The sequence below is a fragment of the Pseudophryne corroboree genome, chromosome 3 (assembly GCF_028390025.1).
Source record: "Pseudophryne corroboree isolate aPseCor3 chromosome 3, aPseCor3.hap2, whole genome shotgun sequence".
NCBI lineage: Eukaryota > Metazoa > Chordata > Amphibia > Anura > Myobatrachidae > Pseudophryne > Pseudophryne corroboree.
This window is the reverse complement of record NC_086446.1, coordinates 37,994,913-38,021,180: the sequence shown is the minus strand read 5'-3', so window position 1 is coordinate 38,021,180 and position 26,268 is coordinate 37,994,913.

Below are 26,268 nucleotides of genomic sequence, written 5' to 3'. Positions count from 1 at the left end.
CATTTTGGATCTGCTGAGAATATATATGCATCAGTGATAGTGTTAATATAACTAGGTAATCTACACTACTTTGCATTTTGGATCTGCTGAGAATATATATGCATCAGTGATAGTGTTAATATAACTAGGTAATCTACACTACTTTGCATTTTGGATCTGCTGAGAATATATATGCATCAGTGATAGTGTTAATATAACTAGGTAATCTACACTATTTTGCATTTTGGATCTGCTGAGAATATATATGCATCAGTGATAGTGTTAATATAACTAGGTAATCTACTTTACTTTGCATTTTGGATCTGCTGAGAATATATATGCATCAGTGATAGTGTTAATATAACTAGGTAATCTACACTACTTTGCATTTTGGATCTGCTGAGAATATATATGCATCAGTGATAATGTTAATATAACTAGGTAATCTACACTGTCAATTTGTATATTATAAGCTATATTGTATTGTAGGATGAAACTGTCTTGCAACTTTATATAGTTGTTAACTGCTATCTTAGTATTTGTTTTTGCTGAGTTTTATGGCATGCTCTGTAAACGGGGGTGGGATGTTAGGCCTTGATTGCAATTACTAGAGACACATGGATACTTACCATTCATAAGGATAGATGCCTGGCTGAACAACAGCCGGCTGAACAGGGCTTTATTAGAAGGGCTTTTTTTAAAAGGGTTATGAAAATATTACAATATAGACTTACCCAGGACTTCTACATAGTGGCTGTATGTTTGCCATATACTGAAGGGCTGTGCCGGACCAATATGACAATTGCTCTCCTTTCTCTGCAGGTAATCTACACTACTTTGCATTTTGGATCTGCTGAGAATATATATGCATCAGTGATAGTGTTAATATAACTAGGTAATCTACACTACTTTGCATTTTGTATCTGCTGAGAATATATATGCATCAGTGATAATGTTAATATAACTAGGTAATCTACACTGTCAATTTGTATATTATAAGCTATATTGTATTGTAGGATGAAACTGTCTTGCAACTTTATATAGTTGTTAACTGCTATCTTAGTATTTGTTTTTGCTGAGTTTTATGGCATGCTCTGTAAACGGGGGTGGGATGTTAGGCCTTGATTGCAATTACTAGAGACACATGGATACTTACCATTCATAAGGATAGATGCCTGGCTGAACAACAGCCGGCTGAACAGGGCTTTATTAGAAGGGCTTTTTTTAAAAGGGTTATGAAAATATTACAATATAGATTTACCCAGGACTTCTACATAGTGGCTGTATGTTTGCCATATACTGAAGGGCTGTGCCGGACCAATATGACAATTGCTCTCCTTTCTCTGCAGGTAATCTACACTACTTTGCATTTTGGATCTGCTGAGAATATATATGCATCAGTGATAGTGTTAATATAACTAGGTAATCTACACTACTTTGCATTTTGGATCTGCTGAGAATATATATGCATCAGTGATAGTGTTAATATAACTAGGTAATCTACACTACTTTGCATTTTGGATCTGCTGAGAATATATATGCATCAGTGATAGTGTTAATATAACTAGGTAATCTACACTACTTTGCATTTTGGATCTGCTGAGAATATATATGCATCAGTGATAGTGTTAATATAACTAGGTAATCTACACTACTTTGCATTTTGGATCTGCTTTGAATATATATGCATCAGTGATAGTGTTAATATAACTAGGTAATCTACACTACTTTGCATTTTGGATCTGCTGAGAATATATATGCATCAGTGATAATGTTAATATAACTAGGTAATCTACACTGTCAATTTGTATATTATAAGCTATATTGTATTGTAGGATGAAACTGTCTTGCAACTTTATATAGTTGTTAACTGCTATCTTAGTATTTGTTTTTGCTGAGTTTTATGGCATGCTCTGTAAACGGGGGTGGGATGTTAGGCCTTGATTGCAATTACTAGAGACACATGGATACTTACCATTCATAAGGATAGATGCCTGGCTATACAACAGCCGGCTGAACAGGGCTTTATTAGAAGGGTTTTTTTTAAAAGGGTTATGAAAATATTACAATATAGACTTACCCAGGACTTCTACATAGTGGCTGTATGTTTGCCATATACTGAAGGGCTGTGCCGGACCAATATGACAATTGCTCTCCTTTCTCTGCAGGTAATCTACACTACTTTGCATTTTGGATCTGCTGAGAATATATATGCATCAGTGATAGTGTTAATATAACTAGGTAATCTACACTACTTTGCATTTTGGATCTGCTGAGAATATATATGCATCAGTGATAGTGTTAATATAACTAGGTAATCTACACTACTTTGCATTTTGGATCTGCTGAGAATATATATGCATCAGTGATAGTGTTAATATAACTAGGTAATCTACACTACTTTGCATTTTGGATCTGCTGAGAATATATATGCATCAGTGATAGTGTTAATATAACTAGGTAATCTACACTACTTTGCATTTTGGATCTGCTTTGAATATATATGCATCAGTGATAGTGTTAATATAACTAGGTAATCTACACTACTTTGCATTTTGGATCTGCTGAGAATATATATGCATCAGTGATAATGTTAATATAACTAGGTAATCTACACTGTCAATTTGTATATTATAAGCTATATTGTATTGTAGGATGAAACTGTCTTGCAACTTTATATAGTTGTTAACTGCTATCTTAGTATTTGTTTTTGCTGAGTTTTATGGCATGCTCTGTAAACGGGGGTGGGATGTTAGGCCTTGATTGCAATTACTAGAGACACATGGATACTTACCATTCATAAGGATAGATGCCTGGCTATACAACAGCCGGCTGAACAGGGCTTTATTAGAAGGGTTTTTTTTAAAAGGGTTATGAAAATATTACAATATAGACTTACCCAGGACTTCTACATAGTGGCTGTATGTTTGCCATATACTGAAGGGCTGTGCCGGACCAATATGACAATTGCTCTCCTTTCTCTGCAGGTAATCTACACTACTTTGCATTTTGGATCTGCTGAGAATATATATGCATCAGTGATAGTGTTAATATAACTAGGTAATCTACACTACTTTGCATTTTGGATCTGCTGAGAATATATATGCATCAGTGATAGTGTTAATATAACTAGGTAATCTACACTACTTTGCATTTTGGATCTGCTGAGAATATATATGCATCAGTGATAGTGTTAATATAACTAGGTAATCTACACTACTTTGCATTTTGGATCTGCTGAGAATATATATGCATCAGTGATAATGTTAATATAACTAGGTAATCTACACTACTTTGCATTTTGGATCTGCTGAGAATATATATGCATCAGTGATAATGTTAATATAACTAGGTAATCTACACTGTCAATTTGTATATTATAAGCTATATTGTATTGTAGGATGAAACTGTCTTGCAACTTTATATAGTTGTTAACTGCTATCTTAGTATTTGTTTTTGCTGAGTTTTATGGCATGCTCTGTAAACGGGGGTGGGATGTTAGGCCTTGATTGCAATTACTAGAGACACATGGATACTTACCATTCATAAGGATAGATGCCTGGCTGAACAACAGCCGGCTGAACAGGGCTTTATTAGAAGGGCTTTTTTTAAAAGGGTTATGAAAATATTACAATATAGACTTACCCAGGACTTCTACATAGTGGCTGTATGTTTGCCATATACTGAAGGGCTGTGCCGGACCAATATGACAATTGCTCTCCTTTCTCTGCAGGTAATCTACACTACTTTGCATTTTGGATCTGCTGAGAATATATATGCATCAGTGATAGTGTTAATATAACTAGGTAATCTACACTACTTTGCATTTTGGATCTGCTGAGAATATATATGCATCAGTGATAATGTTAATATAACTAGGTAATCTACACTGTCAATTTGTATATTATAAGCTATATTGTATTGTTGGATGAAACTGTCTTGCAACTTTATATAGTTGTTAACTGCTATCTTAGTATTTGTTTTTGCTGAGTTTTATGGCATGCTCTGTAAACGGGGGTGGGATGTTAGGCCTTGATTGCAATTACTAGAGACACATGGATACTTACCATTCATAAGGATAGATGCCTGGCTGAACAACAGCCGGCTGAACAGGGCTTTATTAGAAGGGCTTTTTTTAAAAGGGTTATGAAAATATTACAATATAGACTTACCCAGGACTTCTACATAGTGGCTGTATGTTTGCCATATACTGAAGGGCTGTGCCGGACCAATATGACAATTGCTCTCCTTTCTCTGCAGGTAATCTACACTACTTTGCATTTTGGATCTGCTGAGAATATATATGCATCAGTGATAGTGTTAATATAACTAGGTAATCTACACTACTTTGCATTTTGGATCTGCTGAGAATATATATGCATCAGTGATAGTGTTAATATAACTAGGTAATCTACACTACTTTGCATTTTGGATCTGCTGAGAATATATATGCATCAGTGATAATGTTAATATAACTAGGTAATCTACACTGTCAATTTGTATATTATAAGCTATATTGTATTGTAGGATGAAACTGTCTTGCAACTTTATATAGTTGTTAACTGCTATCTTAGTATTTGTTTTTGCTGAGTTTTATGGCATGCTCTGTAAACGGGGGTGGGATGTTAGGCCTTGATTGCAATTACTAGAGACACATGGATACTTACCATTCATAAGGATAGATGCCTGGCTGAACAACAGCCGGCTGAACAGGGCTTTATTAGAAGGGCTTTTTTTAAAAGGGTTATGAAAATATTACAATATAGACTTACCCAGGACTTCTACATAGTGGCTGTATGTTTGCCATATACTGAAGGGCTGTGCCGGACCAATATGACAATTGCTCTCCTTTCTCTGCAGGTAATCTACACTACTTTGCATTTTGGATCTGCTGAGAATATATATGCATCAGTGATAGTGTTAATATAACTAGGTAATCTACACTACTATGCATTTTGGATCTGCTGAGAATATATATGCATCAGTGATAGTGTTAATATAACTAGGTAATCTACACTACTTTGCATTTTGGATCTGCTGAGAATATATATGCATCAGTGATAGTGTTAATATAACTAGGTAATCTACACTACTTTGCATTTTGGATCTGCTGAGAATATATATGCATCAGTGATAGTGTTAATATAACTAGGTAATCTACACTACTTTGCATTTTGGATCTGCTGAGAATATATATGCATCAGTGATAGTGTTAATATAACTAGGTAATCTACACTACTTTGCATTTTGGATCTGCTGAGAATATATATGCATCAGTGATAATGTTAATATAACTAGGTAATCTACACTGTCAATTTGTATATTATAAGCTATATTGTATTGTAGGATGAAACTGTCTTGCAACTTTATATAGTTGTTAACTGCTATCTTAGTATTTGTTTTTGCTGAGTTTTATGGCATGCTCTGTAAACGGGGGTGGGATGTTAGGCCTTGATTGCAATTACTAGAGACACATGGATACTTACCATTCATAAGGATAGATGCCTGGCTGAACAACAGCCGGCTGAACAGGGCTTTATTAGAAGGGCTTTTTTTAAAAGGGTTATGAAAATATTACAATATAGACTTACCCAGGACTTCTACATAGTGGCTGTATGTTTGCCATATACTGAAGGGCTGTGCCGGACCAATATGACAATTGCTCTCCTTTCTCTGCAGGTAATCTACACTACTTTGCATTTTGGATCTGCTGAGAATATATATGCATCAGTGATAGTGTTAATATAACTAGGTAATCTACACTACTATGCATTTTGGATCTGCTGAGAATATATATGCATCAGTGATAGTGTTAATATAACTAGGTAATCTACACTACTTTGCATTTTGGATCTGCTGAGAATATATATGCATCAGTGATAATGTTAATATAACTAGGTAATCTACACTGTCAATTTGTATATTATAAGCTATATTGTATTGTAGGATGAAACTGTCTTGCAACTTTATATAGTTGTTAACTGCTATCTTAGTATTTGTTTTTGCTGAGTTTTATGGCATGCTCTGTAAACGGGGGTGGGATGTTAGGCCTTGATTGCAATTACTAGAGACACATGGATACTTACCATTCATAAGGATAGATGCCTGGCTGAACAACAGCCGGCTGAACAGGGCTTTATTAGAAGGGCTTTTTTTAAAAGGGTTATGAAAATATTACAATATAGATTTACCCAGGACTTCTACATAGTGGCTGTATGTTTGCCATATACTGAAGGGCTGTGCCGGACCAATATGACAATTGCTCTCCTTTCTCTGCAGGTAATCTACACTACTTTGCATTTTGGATCTGCTGAGAATATATATGCATCAGTGATAGTGTTAATATAACTAGGTAATCTACACTACTTTGCATTTTGGATCTGCTGAGAATATATATGCATCAGTGATAGTGTTAATATAACTAGGTAATCTACACTACTTTGCATTTTGGATCTGCTGAGAATATATATGCATCAGTGATAGTGTTAATATAACTAGGTAATCTACACTACTTTGCATTTTGGATCTGCTGAGAATATATATGCATCAGTGATAATGTTAATATAACTAGGTAATCTACACTACTTTGCATTTTGGATCTGCTGAGAATATATATGCATCAGTGATAATGTTAATATAACTAGGTAATCTACACTGTCAATTTGTATATTATAAGCTATATTGTATTGTAGGATGAAACTGTCTTGCAACTTTATATAGTTGTTAACTGCTATCTTAGTATTTGTTTTTGCTGAGTTTTATGGCATGCTCTGTAAACGGGGGTGGGATGTTAGGCCTTGATTGCAATTACTAGAGACACATGGATACTTACCATTCATAAGGATAGATGCCTGGCTGAACAACAGCCGGCTGAACAGGGCTTTATTAGAAGGGCTTTTTTTTAAAGGGTTATGAAAATATTACAATATAGACTTACCCAGGACTTCTACATAGTGGCTGTATTTTTGCCATATACTGAAGGGCTGTGCCGGACCAATATGACAATTGCTCTCCTTTCTCTGCAGGTAATCTACACTACTTTGCATTTTGGATCTGCTGAGAATATATATGCATCAGTGATAGTGTTAATATAACTAGGTAATCTACACTACTTTGCATTTTGGATCTGCTGAGAATATATATGCATCAGTGATAGTGTTAATATAACTAGGTAATCTACACTACTTTGCATTTTGGATCTGCTGAGAAAATATATGCATCAGTGATAGTGTTAATATAACTAGGTAATCTACACTACTTTGCATTTTGGATCTGCTGAGAATATATATGCATCAGTGATAGTGTTAATATAACTAGGTAATCTACACTACTTTGCATTTTGGATCTGCTGAGAATATATATGCATCAGTGATAGTGTTAATATAACTAGGTAATCTACACTACTTTGCATTTTGGATCTGCTGAGAATATATATGCATCAGTGATAGTGTTAATATAACTAGGTAATCTACACTACTTTGCATTTTGGATCTGCTGAGAATATATATGCATCAGTGATAGTGTTAATATAACTAGGTAATCTACACTACTTTGCATTTTGGATCTGCTGAGAATATATATGCATCAGTGATAGTGTTAATATAACTAGGTAATCTACACTACTTTGCATTTTGGATCTGCTGAGAATATATATGCATCAGTGATAGTGTTCGGTAATCTACACTACTTTGCATTTTGGATCTGCTGAGAATATATATGCATCAGTGATAGTGTTAATATAACTAGGTAATCTACACTACTTTGCATTTTGGATCTGCTGAGAATATATATGCATCAGTGATAGTGTTAATATAACTAGGTAATCTACACTACTTTGCATTTTGGATCTGCTGAGAATATATATGCATCAGTGATAATGTTAATATAACTAGGTAATCTACACTGTCAATTTGTATATTATAAGCTATATTGTATTGTAGGATGAAACTGTCTTGCAACTTTATATAGTTGTTAACTGCTATCTTAGTATTTGTTTTTGCTGAGTTTTATGGCATGCTCTGTAAACGGGGGTGGGATGTTAGGCCTTGATTGCAATTACTAGAGACACATGGATACTTACCATTCATAAGGATAGATGCCTGGCTGAACAACAGCCGGCTGAACAGGGCTTTATTAGAAGGGCTTTTTTTAAAAGGGTTATGAAAATATTACAATATAGACTTACCCAGGACTTCTACATAGTGGCTGTATGTTTGCCATATACTGAAGGGCTGTGCCGGACCAATATGACAATTGCTCTCCTTTCTCTGCAGGTAATCTACACTACTTTGCATTTTGGATCTGCTGAGAATATATATGCATCAGTGATAGTGTTAATATAACTAGGTAATCTACACTACTATGCATTTTGGATCTGCTGAGAATATATATGCATCAGTGATAGTGTTAATATAACTAGGTAATCTACACTACTTTGCATTTTGGATCTGCTGAGAATATATATGCATCAGTGATAGTGTTAATATAACTAGGTAATCTACACTACTTTGCATTTTGGATCTGCTGAGAATATATATGCATCAGTGATAGTGTTAATATAACTAGGTAATCTACACTACTTTGCATTTTGGATCTGCTGAGAATATATATGCATCAGTGATAGTGTTAATATAACTAGGTAATCTACACTACTTTGCATTTTGGATCTGCTGAGAATATATATGCATCAGTGATAGTGTTCGGTAATCTACACTACTTTGCATTTTGGATCTGCTGAGAATATATATGCATCAGTGATAGTGTTAATATAACTAGGTAATCTACACTACTTTGCATTTTGGATCTGCTGAGAATATATATGCATCAGTGATAGTGTTAATATAACTAGGTAATCTACACTACTTTGCATTTTGGATCTGCTGAGAATATATATGCATCAGTGATAATGTTAATATAACTAGGTAATCTACACTGTCAATTTGTATATTATAAGCTATATTGTATTGTTGGATGAAACTGTCTTGCAACTTTATATAGTTGTTAACTGCTATCTTAGTATTTGTTTTTGCTGAGTTTTATGGCATGCTCTGTAAACGGGGGTGGGATGTTAGGCCTTGATTGCAATTACTAGAGACACATGGATACTTACCATTCATAAGGATAGATGCCTGGCTGAACAACAGCCGGCTGAACAGGGCTTTATTAGAAGGGCTTTTTTTAAAAGGGTTATGAAAATATTACAATATAGACTTACCCAGGACTTCTACATAGTGGCTGTATGTTTGCCATATACTGAAGGGCTGTGCCGGACCAATATGACAATTGCTCTCCTTTCTCTGCAGGTAATCTACACTACTTTGCATTTTGGATCTGCTGAGAATATATATGCATCAGTGATAGTGTTAATATAACTAGGTAATCTACACTACTTTGCATTTTGGATCTGCTGAGAATATATATGCATCAGTGATAGTGTTAATATAACTAGGTAATCTACACTACTTTGCATTTTGGATCTGCTGAGAATATATATGCATCAGTGATAATGTTAATATAACTAGGTAATCTACACTGTCAATTTGTATATTATAAGCTATATTGTATTGTAGGATGAAACTGTCTTGCAACTTTATATAGTTGTTAACTGCTATCTTAGTATTTGTTTTTGCTGAGTTTTATGGCATGCTCTGTAAACGGGGGTGGGATGTTAGGCCTTGATTGCAATTACTAGAGACACATGGATACTTACCATTCATAAGGATAGATGCCTGGCTGAACAACAGCCGGCTGAACAGGGCTTTATTAGAAGGGCTTTTTTTAAAAGGGTTATGAAAATATTACAATATAGACTTACCCAGGACTTCTACATAGTGGCTGTATGTTTGCCATATACTGAAGGGCTGTGCCGGACCAATATGACAATTGCTCTCCTTTCTCTGCAGGTAATCTACACTACTTTGCATTTTGGATCTGCTGAGAATATATATGCATCAGTGATAGTGTTAATATAACTAGGTAATCTACACTACTTTGCATTTTGGATCTGCTGAGAATATATATGCATCAGTGATAGTGTTAATATAACTAGGTAATCTACACTACTTTGCATTTTGGATCTGCTGAGAATATATATGCATCAGTGATAATGTTAATATAACTAGGTAATCTACACTGTCAATTTGTATATTATAAGCTATATTGTATTGTAGGATGAAACTGTCTTGCAACTTTATATAGTTGTTAACTGCTATCTTAGTATTTGTTTTTGCTGAGTTTTATGGCATGCTCTGTAAACGGGGGTGGGATGTTAGGCCTTGATTGCAATTACTAGAGACACATGGATACTTACCATTCATAAGGATAGATGCCTGGCTGAACAACAGCCGGCTGAACAGGGCTTTATTAGAAGGGCTTTTTTTAAAAGGGTTATGAAAATATTACAATATAGACTTACCCAGGACTTCTACATAGTGGCTGTATGTTTGCCATATACTGAAGGGCTGTGCCGGACCAATATGACAATTGCTCTCCTTTCTCTGCAGGTAATCTACACTACTTTGCATTTTGGATCTGCTGAGAATATATATGCATCAGTGATAGTGTTAATATAACTAGGTAATCTACACTACTTTGCATTTTGGATCTGCTGAGAATATATATGCATCAGTGATAGTGTTAATATAACTAGGTAATCTACACTACTTTGCATTTTGGATCTGCTGAGAATATATATGCATTAGTGATAGTGTTAATATAACTAGGTAATCTACACTACTTTGCATTTTGGATCTGCTGAGAATATATATGCATCAGTGATAGTGTTAATATAACTAGGTAATCTACACTACTTTGCATTTTGGATCTGCTGAGAATATATATGCATCAGTGATAGTGTTAATATAACTAGGTAATCTACACTACTTTGCATTTTGGATCTGCTGAGAATATATATGCATCAGTGATAGTGTTAATATAACTAGGTAATCTACACTACTTTGCATTTTGGATCTGCTGAGAATATATATGCATCAGTGATAGTGTTAATATAACTAGGTAATCTACACTACTTTGCATTTTGGATCTGCTGAGAATATATATGCATCAGTGATAGTGTTAATATAACTAGGTAATCTACACTACTTTGCATTTTGGATCTGCTGAGAATATATATGCATCAGTGATAGTGTTAATATAACTAGGTAATCTACACTACTTTGCATTTTGGATCTGCTGAGAATATATATGCATCAGTGATAGTGTTAATATAACTAGGTAATCTACACTACTTTGCATTTTGGATCTGCTGAGAATATATATGCATCAGTGATAGTGTTAATATAACTAGGTAATCTACACTACTTTGCATTTTGGATCTGCTGAGAATATATATGCATCAGTGATAATGTTAATATAACTAGGTAATCTACACTGTCAATTTGTATATTATAAGCTATATTGTATTGTAGGATGAAACTGTCTTGCAACTTTATATAGTTGTTAACTGCTATCTTAGTATTTGTTTTTGCTGAGTTTTATGGCATGCTCTGTAAATGGGGGTGGGATGTTAGGCCTTGATTGCAATTACTAGAGACACATGGATACTTACCATTCATAAGGATAGATGCCTGGCTGAACAACAGCCGGCTGAACAGGGCTTTATTAGAAGGGCTTTTTTTAAAAGGGTTATGAAAATATTACAATATAGACTTACCCAGGACTTCTACATAGTGGCTGTATGTTTGCCATATACTGAAGGGCTGTGCCGGACCAATATGACAATTGCTCTCCTTTCTCTGCAGGTAATCTACACTACTTTGCATTTTGGATCTGCTGAGAATATATATGCATCAGTGATAGTGTTAATATAACTAGGTAATCTACACTACTTTGCATTTTGGATCTGCTGAGAATATATATGCATCAGTGATAGTGTTAATATAACTAGGTAATCTACACTGTCAATTTGTATATTATAAGCTATATTGTATTGTAGGATGAAACTGTCTTGCAACTTTATATAGTTGTTAACTGCTATCTTAGTATTTGTTTTTGCTGAGTTTTATGGCATGCTCTGTAAACGGGGGTGGGATGTTAGGCCTTGATTGCAATTACTAGAGACACATGAATACTTACCATTCATAAGGATAGATGCCTGGCTGAACAACAGCCGGCTGAACAGGGCTTTATTAGAAGGGCTTTTTTTAAAAGGGTTATGAAAATATTACAATATAGACTTACCCAGGACTTCTACATAGTGGCTGTATGTTTGCCATATACTGAAGGGCTGTGCCGGACCAATATGACAATTGCTCTCCTTTCTCTGCAGGTAATCTACACTACTTTGCATTTTGGATCTGCTGAGAATATATATGCATCAGTGATAGTGTTAATATAACTAGGTAATCTACACTACTTTGCATTTTGGATCTGCTGAGAATATATATGCATCAGTGATAGTGTTAATATAACTAGGTAATCTACACTACTTTGCATTTTGGATCTGCTGAGAATATATATGCATCAGTGATAGTGTTAATATAACTAGGTAATCTACACTACTTTGCATTTTGGATCTGCTGAGAATATATATGCATCAGTGATAGTGTTAATATAACTAGGTAATCTACACTACTTTGCATTTTGGATCTGCTGAGAATATATATGCATCAGTGATAGTGTTAATATAACTAGGTAATCTACACTACTTTGCATTTTGGATCTGCTGAGAATATATATGCATCAGTGATAGTGTTAATATAACTAGGTAATCTACACTACTTTGCATTTTGGATCTGCTGAGAATATATATGCATCAGTGATAGTGTTAATATAACTAGGTAATCTACACTACTTTGCATTTTGGATCTGCTGAGAATATATATGCATCAGTGATAATGTTAATATAACTAGGTAATCTACACTGTCAATTTGTATATTATAAGCTATATTGTATTGTAGGATGAAACTGTCTTGCAACTTTATATAGTTGTTAACTGCTATCTTAGTATTTGTTTTTGCTGAGTTTTATGGCATGCTCTGTAAACGGGGGTGGGATGTTAGGCCTTGATTGCAATTACTAGAGACACATGGATACTTACCATTCATAAGGATAGATGCCTGGCTGAACAACAGCCGGCTGAACAGGGCTTTATTAGAAGGGCTTTTTTTAAAAGGGTTATGAAAATATTACAATATAGACTTACCCAGGACTTCTACATAGTGGCTGTATGTTTGCCATATACTGAAGGGCTGTGCCGGACCAATATGACAATTGCTCTCCTTTCTCTGCAGGTAATCTACACTACTTTGCATTTTGGATCTGCTGAGAATATATATGCATCAGTGATAGTGTTAATATAAATAGGTAATCTACACTACTTTGCATTTTGGATCTGCTGAGAATATATATGCATTAGTGATAGTGTTAATATAACTAGGTAATCTACACTACTTTGCATTTTGGATCTGCTGAGAATATATATGCATTAGTGATAGTGTTAATATAACTAGGTAATCTACACTACTTTGCATTTTGGATCTGCTGAGAATATATATGCATCAGTGATAGTGTTAATATAACTAGGTAATCTACACTACTTTGCATTTTGGATCTGCTGAGAATATATATGCATCAGTGATAGTGTTAATATAACTAGGTAATCTACACTACTTTGCATTTTGGATCTGCTGAGAATATATATGCATCAGTGATAGTGTTAATATAACTAGGTAATCTACACTACTTTGCATTTTGGATCTGCTGAGAATATATATGCATCAGTGATAATGTTAATATAACTAGGTAATCTACACTACTTTGCATTTTGGATCTGCTGAGAATATATATGCATCAGTGATAATGTTAATATAACTAGGTAATCTACACTGTCAATTTGTATATTATAAGCTATATTGTATTGTAGGATGAAACTGTCTTGCAACTTTATATAGTTGTTAACTGCTATCTTAGTATTTGTTTTTGCTGAGTTTTATGGCATGCTCTGTAAACGGGGGTGGGATGTTAGGCCTTGATTGCAATTACTAGAGACACATGGATACTTACCATTCATAAGGATAGATGCCTGGCTGAACAACAGCCGGCTGAACAGGGCTTTATTAGAAGGGCTTTTTTTAAAAGGGTTATGAAAATATTACAATATAGACTTACCCAGGACTTCTACATAGTGGCTGTATGTTTGCCATATACTGAAGGGCTGTGCCGGACCAATATGACAATTGCTCTCCTTTCTCTGCAGGTAATCTACACTACTTTGCATTTTGGATCTGCTGAGAATATATATGCATCAGTGATAGTGTTAATATAACTAGGTAATCTACACTACTTTGCATTTTGGATCTGCTGAGAATATATATGCATCAGTGATAGTGTTAATATAACTAGGTAATCTACACTACTTTGCATTTTGGATCTGCTGAGAATATATATGCATCAGTGATAGTGTTAATATAACTAGGTAATCTACACTACTTTGCATTTTGGATCTGCTGAGAATATATATGCATCAGTGATAGTGTTAATATAACTAGGTAATCTACACTACTTTGCATTTTGGATCTGCTGAGAATATATATGCATCAGTGATAGTGTTAATATAACTAGGTAATCTACACTACTTTGCATTTTGGATCTGCTGAGAATATATATGCATCAGTGATAGTGTTAATATAACTAGGTAATCTACACTACTTTGCATTTTGGATCTGCTGAGAATATATATGCATCAGTGATAATGTTAATATAACTAGGTAATCTACACTGTCAATTTGTATATTATGAGCTATATTGTATTGTAGGATGAAACTGTCTTGCAACTTTATATAGTTGTTAACTGCTATCTTAGTATTTGTTTTTGCTGAGTTTTATGGCATGCTCTGTAAACGGGGGTGGGATGTTAGGCCTTGATTGCAATTACTAGAGACACATGGATACTTACCATTCATAAGGATAGATGCCTGGCTGAACAACAGCCGGCTGAACAGGGCTTATTAGAAGGGCTTTTTTTAAAAGGGTTATGAAAATATTACAATATAGACTTACCCAGGACTTCTACATAGTGGCTGTATGTTTGCCATATACTGAAGGGCTGTGCCGGACCAATATGACAATTGCTCTCCTTTCTCTGCAGGTAATCTACACTACTTTGCATTTTGGATCTGCTGAGAATATATATGCATCAGTGATAGTGTTAATATAACTAGGTAATCTACACTACTTTGCATTTTGGATCTGCTGAGAATATATATGCATCAGTGATAGTGGTAATATAACTAGGTAATCTACACTACTTTGCATTTTGGATCTGCTGAGAATATATATGCATCAGTGATAGTGTTAATATAACTAGGTAATCTACACTACTTTGCATTTTGGATCTGCTGAGAATATATATGCATCAGTGATAGTGTTAATATAACTAGGTAATCTACACTACTTTGCATTTTGGATCTGCTGAGAATATATATGCATCAGTGATAGTGTTAATATAACTAGGTAATCTACACTACTTTGCATTTTGGATCTGCTGAGAATATATATGCATCAGTGATAGTGTTAATATAACTAGGTAATCTACACTACTTTGCATTTTGGATCTGCTGAGAATATATATGCATCAGTGATAGTGTTAATATAACTAGGTAATCTACACTACTTTGCATTTTGGATCTGCTGAGAATATATATGCATCAGTGATAGTGTTAATATAACTAGGTAATCTACACTACTTTGCATTTTGGATCTGCTGAGAATATATATGCATCAGTGATAGTGTTAATATAACTAGGTAATCTACACTACTTTGCATTTTGGATCTGCTGAGAATATATATGCATTAGTGATAGTGTTAATATAACTAGGTAATCTACACTACTTTGCATTTTGGATCTGCTGAGAATATATATGCATCAGTGATAATGTTAATATAACTAGGTAATCTACACTACTTTGCATTTTGGATCTGCTGAGAATATATATGCATCAGTGATAGTGTTATTATAACTAGGTAATCTACACTGTCAATTTGTATATTATAAGCTATATTGTATTGTAGGATGAAACTGTCTTGCAACTTTATATAGTTGTTAACTGCTATCTTAGTATTTGTTTTTGCTGAGTTTTATGGCATGCTCTGTAAACGGGGGTGGGATGTTAGGCCTTGATTGCAATTACTAGAGACACATGGATACTTACCATTCATAAGGATAGATGCCTGGCTGAACAACAGCCGGCTGAACAGGGCTTTATTAGAAGGGCTTTTTTTAAAAGGGTTATGAAAATATTACAATATAGACTTACCCAGGACTTCTACATAGTGGCTGTATGTTTGCCATATACTGAAGGGCTGTGCCGGACCAATATGACAATTGCTCTCCTTTCTCTGCAGGTAATCTACACTACTTTGCATTTTGGATCTGCTGAGAATATATATGCATCAGTGATAATGTTAATATAACTAGGTAATCTACACTACTTTGCATTTTGGATCTGCTGAGAATATATATGCATCAGTGATAGTGTTAATATAACTAGGTAATCTACACTACTTTGCATTTTGGATCTGCTGAGAATATATATGCATCAGTGATAGTGTTAATATAACTAGGTAATCTACACTACTTTGCATTTTGGATCTGCTGAGAATATATATGCATCAGTGATAGTGTTAATATAACTAGGTAATCTACACTACTTTGCATTTTGGATCTGCTGAGAATATATATGCATCAGTGATAGTGTTAATATAACTAGGTAATCTACACTACTTTGCATTTTGGATCTGCTGAGAATATATATGCATCAGTGATAGTGTTAATATAACTAGGTAATCTACACTACTTTGCATTTTGGATCTGCTGAGAATATATATGCATCAGTGATAGTGTTAATATAACTAGGTAATCTACACTACTTTGCATTTTGGATCTGCTGAGAATATATATGCATCAGTGATAGTGTTAATATAACTAGGTAATCTACACTATTTTGCATTTTGGATCTGCTGAGAATATATATGCATCAGTGATAGTGTTAATATAACTAGGTAATCTACACTACTTTGCATTTTGGATCTGCTGAGAATATATATGCATCAGTGATAGTGTTAATATAACTAGGTAATCTACACTACTTTGCATTTTGGATCTGCTGAGAATATATATGCATCAGTGATAATGTTAATATAACTAGGTAATCTACACTGTCAATTTGTATATTATAAGCTATATTGTATTGTAGGATGAAACTGTCTTGCAACTTTATATAGTTGTTAACTGCTATCTTAGTATTTGTTTTTGCTGAGTTTTATGGCATGCTCTGTAAACGGGGGTGGGATGTTAGGCCTTGATTGCAATTACTAGAGACACATGGATACTTACCATTCATAAGGATAGATGCCTGGCTGAACAACAGCCGGCTGAACAGGGCTTTATTAGAAGGGCTTTTTTTAAAAGGGTTATGAAAATATTACAATATAGACTTACCCAGGATTTCTACATAGTGGCTGTATGTTTGCCATATACTGAAGGGCTGTGCCGGACCAATATGACAATTGCTCTCCTTTCTCTGCAGGTAATCTACACTACTTTGCATTTTGGATCTGCTGAGAATATATATGCATCAGTGATAATGTTAATATAACTAGGTAATCTACACTGTCAATTTGTATATTATAAGCTATATTGTATTGTAGGATGAAACTGTCTTGCAACTTTATATAGTTGTTAACTGCTATCTTAGTATTTGTTTTTGCTGAGTTTTATGGCATGCTCTGTAAACGGGGGTGGGATGTTAGGCCTTGATTGCAATTACTAGAGACACATGGATACTTACCATTCATAAGGATAGATGCCCGGCTGAACAACAGCCGGCTGAACAGGGCTTTATTAGAAGGGCTTTTTTTAAAAGGGTTATGAAAATATTACAATATAGACTTACCCAGGACTTCTACATAGTGGCTGTATGTTTGCCATATACTGAAGGGCTGTGCCGGACCAATATGACAATTGCTCTCCTTTCTCTGCAGGTAATCTACACTACTTTGCATTTTGGATCTGCTGAGAATATATATGCATCAGTGATAATGTTAATATAACTAGGTAATCTACACTACTTTGCATTTTGGATCTGCTGAGAATATATATGCATCAGTGATAGTGTTAATATAACTAGGTAATCTACACTACTTTGCATTTTGGATCTGCTGAGAATATATATGCATCAGTGATAGTGTTAATATAACTAGGTAATCTACACTACTTTGCATTTTGGATCTGCTGAGAATATATATGCATCAGTGATAGTGTTAATATAACTAGGTAATCTACACTACTTTGCATTTTGGATCTGCTGAGAATATATATGCATCAGTGATAGTGTTAATATAACTAGGTAATCTACACTACTTTGCATTTTGGATCTGCTGAGAATATATATGCATCAGTGATAGTGTTAATATAACTAGGTAATCTACACTACTTTGCATTTTGGATCTGCTGAGAATATATATGCATCAGTGATAGTGTTAATATAACTAGGTAATCTACACTACTTTGCATTTTGGATCTGCTGAGAATATATATGCATCAGTGATAGTGTTAATATAACTAGGTAATCTACACTATTTTGCATTTTGGATCTGCTGAGAATATATATGCATCAGTGATAGTGTTAATATAACTAGGTAATCTACACTACTTTGCATTTTGGATCTGCTGAGAATATATATGCATCAGTGATAGTGTTAATATAACTAGGTAATCTACACTACTTTGCATTTTGGATCTGCTGAGAATATATATGCATCAGTGATAATGTTAATATAACTAGGTAATCTACACTGTCAATTTGTATATTATAAGCTATATTGTATTGTAGGATGAAACTGTCTTGCAACTTTATATAGTTGTTAACTGCTATCTTAGTATTTGTTTTTGCTGAGTTTTATGGCATGCTCTGTAAACGGGGGTGGGATGTTAGGCCTTGATTGCAATTACTAGAGACACATGGATACTTACCATTCATAAGGATAGATGCCTGGCTGAACAACAGCCGGCTGAACAGGGCTTTATTAGAAGGGCTTTTTTTAAAAGGGTTATGAAAATATTACAATATAGACTTACCCAGGACTTCTACATAGTGGCTGTATGTTTGCCATATACTGAAGGGCTGTGCCGGACCAATATGACAATTGCTCTCCTTTCTCTGCAGGTAATCTACACTACTTTGCATTTTGGATCTGCTGAGAATATATATGCATCAGTGATAATGTTAATATAACTAGGTAATCTACACTGTCAATTTGTATATTATAAGCTATATTGTATTGTAGGATGAAACTGTCTTGCAACTTTATATAGTTGTTAACTGCTATCTTAGTATTTGTTTTTGCTGAGTTTTATGGCATGCTCTGTAAACGGGGGTGGGATGTTAGGCCTTGATTGCAATTACTAGAGACACATGGATACTTACCATTCATAAGGATAGATGCCTGGCTGAACAACAGCCGGCTGAACAGGGCTTTATTAGAAGGGCTTTTTTTAAAAGGGTTATGAAAATATTACAATATAGACTTACCCAGGACTTCTACATAGTGGCTGTATGTTTGCCATATACTGAAGGGCTGTGCCGGACCAATATGACAATTGCTCTCCTTTCTCTGCAGGTAATCTACACTACTTTGCATTTTGGATCTGCTGAGAATATATATGCATCAGTGATAATGTTAATATAACTAGGTAATCTACACTGTCAATTTGTATATTATAAGCTATATTGTATTGTAGGATGAAACTGTCTTGCAACTTTATATAGTTGTTAACTGCTATCTTAGTATTTGTTTTTGCTGAGTTTTATGGCATGCTCTGTAAACGGGGGTGGGATGTTAGGCCTTGATTGCAATTACTAGAGACACATGGATACTTACCATTCATAAGGATAGATGCCTGGCAGAACAACAGCCGGCTGAACAGGGCTTTATTAGAAGGGCTTTTTTTAAAAGGGTTATGAAAATATTACAATATAGACTTACCCAGGACTTCTACATAGTGGCTGTATGTTTGCCATATACTGAAGGGCTGTGCCGGACCAATATGACAATTGCTCTCCTTTCTCTGCAGGTAATCTACACTACTTTGCATTTTGGATCTGCTGAGAATATATATGCATCAGTGATAATGTTAATATAACTAGGTAATCTACACTACTTTGCATTTTGGATCTGCTGAGAATATATATGCATCAGTGATAGTGTTAATATAACTAGGTAATCTACACTACTTTGCATTTTGGATCTGCTGAGAATATATATGCATCAGTGATAGTGTTAATATAACTAGGTAATCTACACTACTTTGCATTTTGGATCTGCTGAGAATATATATGCATCAGTGATAGTGTTAATATAACTAGGTAATCTACACTACTTTACATTTTGGATCTGCTGAGAATATATATGCATCAGTGATAGTGTTAATATAACTAGGTAATCTACACTACTTTGCATTTTGGATCTGCTGAGAATATATATGCATCAGTGATAGTGTTAATATAACTAGGTAATCTACACTACTTTGCATTTTGGATCTGCTGAGAATATATATGCATCAGTGATAGTGTTAATATAACTAGGTAATCTACACTACTTTGCATTTTGGATCTGCTGAGAATATATATGCATCAGTGATAGTGTTAATATAACTAGGTAATCTACACTACTTTGCATTTTGGATCTGCTGAGAATATATATGCATCAGTGATAGTGTTAATATAACTAGGTAATCTACACTATTTTGCATTTTGGATCTGCTGAGAATATATATGCATCAGTGATAGTGTTAATATAACTAGGTAATCTACACTACTTTGCATTTTGGATCTGCTGAGAATATATATGCATCAGTGATAGTGTTAATATAACTAGGTAATCTACACTACTTTGCATTTTGGATCTGCTGAGAATATATATGCATCAGTGATAATGTTAATATAACTAGGTAATCTACACTGTCAATTTGTATATTATAAGCTATATTGTATTGTAGGATGAAACTGTCTTGCAACTTTATATAGTTGTTAACTGCTATCTTAGTATTTGTTTTTGCTGAGTTTTATGGCATGCTCTGTAAACGGGGGTGGGATGTTAGGCCTTGATTGCAATTACTAGAGACACATGGATACTTACCATTCATAAGGATAGATGCCTGGCTGAACAACAGCCGGCTGAACAGGGCTTTATTAGAAGGGCTTTTTTTAAAAGGGTTATGAAAATATTACAATATAGACTTACCCAGGACTTCTACATAGTGGCTGTATGTTTGCCATATACTGAAGGGCTGTGCCGGACCAATATGACAATTGCTCTCCTTTCTCTGCAGGTAATCTACACTACTTTGCATTTTGGATCTGCTGAGAATATATATGCATCAGTGATAATGTTAATATAACTAGGTAATCTACACTGTCAATTTGTATATTATAAGCTATATTGTATTGTAGGATGAAACTGTCTTGCAACTTTATATAGTTGTTAACTGCTATCTTAGTATTTGTTTTTGCTGAGTTTTATGGCATGCTCTGTAAACGGGGGTGGGATGTTAGGCCTTGATTGCAATTACTAGAGACACATGGATACTTACCATTCATAAGGATAGATGCCTGGCTGAACAACAGCCGGCTGAACAGGGCTTTATTAGAAGGGCTTTTTTTAAAAGGGTTATGAAAATATTACAATATAGACTTACCCAGGACTTCTACATAGTGGCTGTATGTTTGCCATATACTGAAGGGCTGTGCCGGACCAATATGACAATTGCTCTCCTTTCTCTGCAGGTAATCTACACTACTTTGCATTTTGGATCTGCTGAGAATATATATGCATCAGTGATAATGTTAATATAACTAGGTAATCTACACTGTCAATTTGTATATTATAAGCTATATTGTATTGTAGGATGAAACTGTCTTGCAACTTTATATAGTTGTTAACTGCTATCTTAGTATTTGTTTTTGCTGAGTTTTATGGCATGCTCTGTAAACGGGGGTGGGATGTTAGGCCTTGATTGCAATTACTAGAGACACATGGATACTTACCATTCATAAGGATAGATGCCTGGCTGAACAACAGCCGGCTGAACAGGGCTTTATTAGAAGGGCTTTTTTTAAAAGGGTTATGAAAATATTACAATATAGACTTACCCAGGACTTCTACATAGTGGCTGTATGTTTGCCATATACTGAAGGGCTGTGCCGGACCAATATGACAATTGCTCTCCTTTCTCTGCAGGTAATCTACACTACTTTGCATTTTGGATCTGCTGAGAATATATATGCATCAGTGATAATGTTAATATAACTAGGTAATCTACACTGTCAATTTGTATATTATAAGCTATATTGTATTGTAGGATGAAACTGTCTTGCAACTTTATATAGTTGTTAACTGCTATCTTAGTATTTGTTTTTGCTGAGTTTTATGGCATGCTCTGTAAACGGGGGTGGGATGTTAGGCCTTGATTGCAATTACTAGAGACACATGGATACTTACCATTCATAAGGATAGATGCCTGGCTGAACAACAGCCGGCTGAACAGGGCTTTATTAGAAGGGCTTTTTTTAAAAGGGTTATGAAAATATTACAATATAGACTTACCCAGGACTTCTACATAGTGGCTGTATGTTTGCCATATACTGAAGGGCTGTGCCGGACCAATATGACAATTGCTCTCCTTTCTCTGCAGGTAATCTACACTACTTTGCATTTTGGATCTGCTGAGAATATATATGCATCAGTGATAATGTTAATATAACTAGGTAATCTACACTACTTTGCATTTTGGATCTGCTGAGAATATATATGCATCAGTGATAATGTTAATATAACTAGGTAATCTACACTGTCAATTTGTATATTATAAGCTATATTGTATTGTAGGATGAAACTGTCTTGCAACTTTATATAGTTGTTAACTGCTATCTTAGTATTTGTTTTTGCTGAGTTTTATGGCATGCTCTGTAAACGGGGGTGGGATGTTAGGCCTTGATTGCAATTACTAGAGACACATGGATACTTACCATTCATAAGGATAGATGCCTGGCTGAACAACAGCCGGCTGAACAGGGCTTTATTAGAAGGGCTTTTTTTAAAAGGGTTATGAAAATATTACAATATAGACTTACCCAGGACTTCTACATAGTGGCTGTATGTTTGCCATATACTGAAGGGCTGTGCCGGACCAATATGACAATTGCTCTCCTTTCTCTGCAGGTAATCTACACTACTTTGCATTTTGGATCTGCTGAGAATATATATGCATCAGTGATAATGTTAATATAACTAGGTAATCTACACTGTCAATTTGTATATTATAAGCTATATTGTATTGTAGGATGAAACTGTCTTGCAACTTTATATAGTTGTTAACTGCTATCTTAGTATTTGTTTTTGCTGAGTTTTATGGCATGCTCTGTAAACGGGGGTGGGATGTTAGGCCTTGATTGCAATTACTAGAGACACATGGATACTTACCATTCATAAGGATAGATGCCTGGCTGAACAACAGCCGGCTGAACAGGGCTTTATTAGAAGGGCTTTTTTTAAAAGGGTTATGAAAATATTACAATATAGACTTACCCAGGACTTCTACATAGTGGCTGTATGTTTGCCATATACTGAAGGGCTGTGCCGGATCAATATGACAATTGCTCTCCTTTCTCTGCAGGTAATCTACACTACTTTGCATTTTGGATCTGCTGAGAATATATATGCATCAGTGATAATGTTAATATAACTAGGTAATCTACACTGTCAATTTGTATATTATAAGCTATATTGTATTGTAGGATGAAACTGTCTTGCAACTTTATATAGTTGTTAACTGCTATCTTAGTATTTGTTTTTGCTGAGTTTTATGGCATGCTCTGTAAACGGGGGTGGGATGTTAGGCCTTGATTGCAATTACTAGAGACACATGGATACTTACCATTCATAAGGATAGATGCCTGGCTGAACAACAGCCGGCTGAACAGGGCTTTATTAGAAGGGCTTTTTTTAAAAGGGTTATGAAAATATTACAATATAGACTTACCCAGGACTTCTACATAGTGGCTGTATGTTTGCCATATACTGAAGGGCTGTGCCGGACCAATATGACAATTGCTCTCCTTTCTCTGCAGGTAATCTACACTACTTTGCATTTTGGATCTGCTGAGAATATATATGCATCAGTGATAATGTTAATATAACTAGGTAATCTACACTGTCAATTTGTATATTATAAGCTATATTGTATTGTAGGATGAAACTGTCTTGCAACTTTATATAGTTGTTAACTGCTATCTTAGTATTTGTTTTTGCTGAGTTTTATGGCATGCTCTGTAAACGGGGGTGGGATGTTAGGCCTTGATTGCAATTACTAGAGACACATGGATACTTACCATTCATAAGGATAGATGCCTGGCTGAACAACAGCCGGCTGAACAGGGCTTTATTAGAAGGGCTTTTTTTAAAAGGGTTATGAAAATATTACAATATAGACTTACCCAGGACTTACCAGGACGAAAACAGACGGAAACAACCCACCGACAAAACAGAAAACATCATCCTATCCTTTCATTCCCAATCATCTGTGTATTTCAGCGTATGTAAAATTTTACCAACTAAAAACCTCATGACCTCTAAGAACAAAATGCAACCAATTTGGTAGACAACTATATACATTGTGATTTACATGTGATTGTACATACCTGTTTGTCACTTTGCTCTATAATGCACAGTTAACATACAGCAGAACACCACCAGTAAATAGGCACCTGCACTTTTAACTTGAACAGGTAAAACCCTACACTCTCAGCCTAGAAAACACTGGTTTCATCTCAAACTAACTATGTTCCACAAATTGATTTTCTGCATTGCTCTTCATGGAGTATTCATAAAGGCCATTGCATCATTCAGTCTCCCAGCAACTCAGCCCTCTGTACATATTGCCCCCTCAATTCTACACTCCCCTCTTATTAGCACTCATGAGCTTTTTGCTTCCCTATACTCATTGACAATAACATCTACAACCTCGCACCATAAAAAACTTTCACAAACCTCTGACACCCACATTTATCTCTCTTCTGCTTCTGATAGCTGGTGACATTTCACCAAATCCAGGACCCAGCCACTTGCATCACTCGCATTCACCTGATTCACAGCAACATAGAAATCCAGCTAACCTCATAAACATCACATGTCTTCCATCACCCTCCAGATCACTAAAATGTGCCTTATGGAATGCACGCTCTGTTTGTAACAAATTAACATCTATCCATGACCTCTTCATATCTAACAACATCAATCTGCTGGCTATAACAGAAACCTGGCTCACACAATCTGACACAGCCTCCCATGCAGCACTGGCACATGGTGGTCTCCACTTTACACACACCTCCAGACCCGATAACCATAAAGGAGGAGGAGTTGGACTTTTACTTTCACAATCTTTTGCATATACTGTTCTACCACAGGTTCCATCACTCACATTTACATCATTTGAAGTACATTCCATTAGGGTTTACTCTCCTATCTCTCTGCGTGTTGCAGCTATCTACCGCCCACCTGGGCATCCAAAACAATTTTTGGAAGATTTTTCTGCCTGGCTCCCTCACTTTCTATCCTCTGACATCTCCACCATTATCATGGGTGATTTCAATATTGCTATTGATAGTCCAAAATCTGCGGCTCATGCCTCGAAACTACTCTCTCTAACTTCCTCTCTTGGCCTCTCCCAATGGACTGACTCCTCTACTCATCAGGCGGGCCACTGCCTTGATCTAGTATTCACCAGACTATGCTCCATCTCTGAACTCACTAACACTCCTTTCCCCCTATCAGATCACAACCTTATCACCTGCATGCTTTCCTCTGTTAATTCAAACCCTGTGTTGCGGAAGTTCTCCAATCTTCCTCAAACTCGCAGAAATATTAACACAATTAATCTTCAAGAACTTTCCACTTCACTCCAACAACTGCTTTCACCTATTTCTGCATTCACCTCTCCTGAGATGGCTGTATCACACCTTAATAAGACTCTAGAACTAGCCCTTGATGAAGTGGCTCCAGCTACCCATCACACTCCACGTAGGCCTAGATGTCAACCATGGCACTCCAAATTAACAAGACAACTACAAAAACTCACACGAAAACTTGACCGTCAGTGGCGTAAATCTCGTATTTCAAGTGACTTCATCACATATAAGACAGTCTACCATTCTTATAAAAATGCCCTGGACATTGCCAAACAAACATATTTCCAAACTCTTATCTCTGCTCA